Here is a 5859-nt window from a genome sequence, read left to right as displayed (position 1 = left end):
CCTCCGCTAGGTCTGGCCACATAAACAAGTTTAATCCCCGGTATGGCAACGGCGACGTCATTGGACGGCAGATCCGCCCACGTCTCTGCCGTCCAATGACGCCCGCGCCCTTACCGCTTGCGCGCGCCCTGCCCGCGCGTTCACGCCGGGACACGCGCCGTGTCCGTGTCTGCTGACGGAGACGATCGGCCGTCGTCTTTTCCGAAATATGAAGAGGAAACTCTGCAGCGGTTTGCACGGTCGACACGTCCTCCGGGCTAGTTTGCGGACGCAGCGTGGCTTAAAAACGTGTGTCCCGTATTTCCACATACTGCCGTTTAAATAAGCAGGAGGCGCACAGCTTATTTCTGTTGCTTCCAACATGATGCGGAAAGAACAACCCAGCTATATACTGACTATATACTGACTCTTTTAACGACTTCCCTAAAAGCTGTGACCAATGGAAGGTCCTGTCATGCCTTTCTGCATTCATTTATATTTTCTTCACCAGTGGTGGAAGAAGTATTCAGATCCTTTACTTAAGTAAAAGTACTGTAAAAATACTCCACTACAAGTAAAAGTCCTGCATTCAAAACCTTACTTAAGTAAAAAGTAACGAAAGTGTCATCAGCAAAATGTACTTTTGAGTACAAAAAAAGTGTGAAAAGTAAAATCAGGAACATTTATTTGTCGTTTCATTTACAAAATACCGTTTCCCCCCAGCCCACAGCAGTGCAACACAAAGACAAAAACACACCCAAACTACAACACTTATATCCAAACTACAAAAAACTACAATTCAATTCCATTTATTGTCATTAAAAACAATGTGCAGGCACATGTTAAAAATGAAATAAGGGCTGCAGCTTGGACAAACACTGCAAGACAGACAGACACAGTATAACACAGTACAAGATATACACAGATGAAGACCAAAAGCTAAAAATAAGTTAAAAAAGAGCAAGAGTACAAACACATTTAAAAATATCCACAGACATTCAGTGGGCGGCCAGGTTCGGCTGGGTAACAACTTGGGGGAAAGAAGCTGTTTCTGAGCCTGGTAGTGCGGGCTCTGAGGCTCCTGTGGCGCCTCCCAGAGCGCAGGGGGGAGAACAGCCCATGGTTGGGGTGGGTGGTATCTTTGCTGATGCTCAGACCCCTTTGAAGGCAGTGTTTGTGATACATGTATTTTATGGCTGGGATCTGGGTACCGGTGATATGCTGGGCCGCCTTGCCGACCCGCTGCAGAGCTTTCTGGTCGACTGGGGTGCAGTTGCCGTACCACACTGAGATGCAGGTGGTCAGGATGCTCTCTATGGTGCAGTGGTAGAAGTTGGTGAGAATTTTGGGGGATAGACAGGTGCTCCTCAGCCTCCTCAGGAAATGCAGGCGTTGCTGGGCCCTTTTCACAAGTGCCTGGTGTTTGATGTCCAGGAGAGTTCCTCGCTGATGTGGACTCCAAGAAATTTAAAGCTGGAGACATGCTCCACTTCCACCCCACTGATGTGTATGGGGAAGTGGCTGCAGCTTCTAGACCTCCTGAAGTCCACAATCAGCTCCTTCGTTTTCTGCATACTGAGGACAAGATTGTTGGTAGTGCACCATGATGTGAGGTGCTGAATCTCGTCTCTGTAGGCCATCTCGTCATTGTTGGTGATACGGCCAATGACTGGGGTGTCATCTGCAAACTTAACTATAACATTTGAAGGATGAGTTGGCAGCCAGTCGTGGGTAAAGAGGGAGAAAAGGAGGGGGCTCAGAACACAGCCTTGAGGGGCACCTATGCTGAGGATCAGGGTGGAGGAAGTGTGGTCACCTAACCTAACAGACTGAGGTCTGTTGGTCAGGAAGTCTGGGGTCCGGTTACAGAGGGAGAGGTTGAAGCCAAGGGGGAGGAGTTTGGTGATTAGTTTGGTGGGGATGATAGTGTTGAAGGCAGAGCTGTAATCTATGAACAACATCCGCATGTACGTGTTGTTAAAGTTCAAGGTGGGTCACAGCAAAGTGCAGGGCAGTGGCAATGGCATCCTATACAAGAACACATATATCCAAACTAAAAAAAATCTACAAAAACATATATCCAAACTAAAAAAAAAACTACAAAAACACATATGCAACACACACACACACACACACACATATATATATATATATATATATCTACTACTACTACTACTTTTGGCTGCTCCCGTTAGGGGGCGCCACAGCGGATCATCCGTTTCCATCTCTTCCTGTCTTCTGCATCTTCCTCTGTCACACCAGCCACCTGCATGTCTTCCCTCACCACATCCATAAACCTCCTCTTTGGCCTTCCTCTTCTCCTCTTCCCTGGCAGCTCCATATTCAGCATCCTTCTCCCAATATACTCAGCATCTCTCCTCCAGACGTCCAAGCCATCTCAATCTTGCCTCTCTTGCTTTGTCTCCAAACCGTCCAACCTGAGCTGTCCCTCTAATATAATCGTTCCTAATCCTGTCCTTCATTACTCCCAATGAAAATTTTAGCATCTTCAACTCTGCCACCTCCAGCTCCACCTCCTGTCTTTTCGTCAGTGTCACTGTCTCCAAACCATACAACATAGCTGGTCTCACAACCATCTTGTAAACCGCCTCTTTAACTCTTGCTGGTACCCTGCTGTCGCAAATCACTCCTGGCACTCTTCTCCACCCACTCCACCCTGCCTGCACTCTCTTCTGCACTCCCCGGTACTTTGGACAGTTGACCCCAAGTATTTAAACTCATATGCCTTCGTCACCTCCACTCCTTGCATCCTGACCATTCCCCTGTCCTCCCTCTCATTCACGCATAGGTATTCCGTCTTGCTCCTACTGACTTTCATTCCTCTTCTCTCCAGTGCATACCTCCACCATATATATATATATATATATATATATATATAGGTAGATAGATAGAAAAAATTCACTGTCCAATACAGCGAACGCCAGGAAGACTGTTGGAACTGCCGATCTGCATGGGCTAGCAGTTAGCTTAGCCTGCCGCGCTTCCGCATCCTGTCAGACCGCCCTCGGTGTTTCCTCTTTGGGCCAAGCTCCAGGCAGGGTTGTGGTCCCTGGGCCCACAGGACACATCAGACCAAGCTCTCCCAGCCGATCCAGCACCAGCTCTCCCAGCCATCAAACGAAGACCCAAACTTAGACGCAGATATGGACAAAGACACTGCGTGGACGGTACTGGGTGAGGTCGCTGCAAATGTGAATTCGCACCGCCATCTTCCTAAAAAAGATAAAAAGTACTCTTTAAAAGTACTATTGGCCATGTGTGTGGGTGGGAAGCCAGATGTGGTTATGTGTCCTGATCGCTGCACTGGCGCCTCCTCTGGTCGGTTGGGGTGCCTGTTCGGGGGGGAGGGGGAACTGGGGGGAATAGCGTGATCCTCCCATGCTCTATGTCCCCCTGGTGAAACTGCTCACTGTCAGGTGAAAAGAAGCAACTGGCGACTCCACATGTATCGGAGGAGGCATGTGGTAGTAGGCAGTCCCCCTCCTCCGGATCGGCAGAGTGGGGTGGAGCAGCGACCGGGACAGCTCGGACGAGTGGGGTAATTGGCCAAATACAGTTGGGGAGAAAAAGGGAGAGAAAAAATCCACACAAATAAATAAATTTAAATTTTTTTTGAAAAGGTTACAAGTACTCATCCTGCCGAACAATACTCCCTGCCTCCACTATAAGGTGTATTATTATATATGATGGTTTTGGGCGTTCCTGCTGCATTAATGTGTATATTGCATTTTACTGCAGTAGATGTTTAAGGCTGAGCTAATTTTAACTTCTTTATATACTGTTGGGTAATTTAATCTACAGCAATGCATCATATTAAGATCATCGTGTTTGTAGCGTCGCTGTCCTGTGAGAACCACGTATCTCTAAAAAGTCAACTTTCCATGAGCTCAGAAAAACAGTCGTTTTCAACTTGGTGACAATGCAGTTTCCAGCTAATCCAAGAGGATTTTCAAATCGTTTATTTAGCTTAAAAAGTGGGAAAATTTGCTAAACCCATAAAGGAACCCTTAATCCTTCCGTGTATCAGAAAAAAATCAAATTCAGAATCATCAAATTTGGAGATACGTAGTTTTCCGTCGACAGGAAGGGTATGAAAAATTGCAATCTGAAAAGTAACTGTTACTACAGCTGTCAGACACGTAACGGAGCAGAAAGTACAACATTTGCCTCTAAAATGTAGTGGAGTAGAAGTATAAAGTTGCATAAACTGGAAACACTCGGGGAAAGTACAAGTACTTTGAATTTGTACAATACTCGAGTAAATGTACTTAGTTACATTCCACCACTGTTCTTTGCTATTTTACTTATTTATACCTTATTTTCTCTACCTCATGTTTCCTTTACTCATTACATAGGTTTTAATCTGTTCTTTGCTAATGTAAAATGCATTTTGATGTATGAAATGTACAATATGTATGAAGATTTTAATGAAGGAGATGAGTTTTGTGAGCTGGCGTCAATGTAAGTTAAGAGCTAATTGAAAAGCAGCCTGTTGGTGACAGGAAACCTCATGACAGGGGGTTTGGCTGGAGAAATAGTCTCCTCTGGTGAAGGTGTTTAGTTGCTTATCGATTATTTATCAGGCTAGTTACACTTTACAAAATTAGATAAGGATGATAAAAAGAGGTACTTTAATTACTTATTAAGGGAAAATCTTCTAAAAACAGCTCTGACCCGCCGAGACATGCCCTCCAGGAGACCTCTGAAGGTGTCCTCTAGTATCTGGCACCAGCAGATTCTTTAAGTCCTGTAAGTTGTGAGGTGGGGCCTCCATGGATCAGACTTGCTTTTTCACCACATTCCACAGATGCTCAACTGGATTGAAACCTGGATAATTTGGAGGCCAAGGCAACACCTGGAACTCTTTCCCATGTTCCTCAAACCAGTCCTGAACAATTTTTGCAGTGTGGCAGGGTGCATTACCCTGCTGAAAGAGGCCACTGCCATCAGGGAATACCATTGCCATGAAGGGGTGTATCTGGTCTGCAGCGATGTTTAGGTAGGTCAAAGAAACAGACATGAATGCCAGGACCCAAGGTTTCCCTGCAGAACATTACCCAAAACACTGCCTTCGCCGGCAGTGCGATACGACCAACATCTCTTTATATCACGATATAGGTCATTCATATCACGATAGCGATACATATCACGCTATAGGTCATTCATATCACGATAGCGATACATATCACGCTATAGGTCATTCATATCGCGATAGCGATACATATCACGCTATATGTCATTCATATCACGATAACGATACATATCACGCTATAGGTCATTCATATCACCGTAACGATACATATCACGATATAGGTCATTCTTATCACCATAACGATACATATCACGCTATAGGTCATTCATATCACCGTAACGATACATATCACAATATAGGTCATTCATATCACGATAACGATACATATCACGCTATAGGTCATTCATATCACGATAACGATACATATCACGCTATAGGTCATTCATATCACCATAACGATACATATCACGATATAGGTCATTCATATCACGATAACGACTCATATCACGCTATAGGTCATTCATATCACCATAACGATACATATCACGCTATAGGTCATTCATATCACCATAACGATACATATCACGATATAGGTCATTCATATCACCATAACGATACATATCACGCTATAGAACATATTCTGTAAATTCAATGAAGTTTACATAAAATGCCCACATGGAAAGGCCTATTTCTCATGACATTTTGAATTATATACTTGACAAATAAAGGCTACTTACTCGTATTTGATTATTTTCCCCCTTTTATTTAGACCCTCTGCGCAAGTTTTCCTCGTCTTGTCCTGGCCGGTTGGAGTCCTTCCGTCCCCC

Source organism: Lampris incognitus, chromosome 8 (genome assembly GCF_029633865.1).
Source record: "Lampris incognitus isolate fLamInc1 chromosome 8, fLamInc1.hap2, whole genome shotgun sequence".
NCBI lineage: Eukaryota > Metazoa > Chordata > Actinopteri > Lampriformes > Lampridae > Lampris > Lampris incognitus.
Note: the sequence above shows the minus strand (reverse complement) of the source record.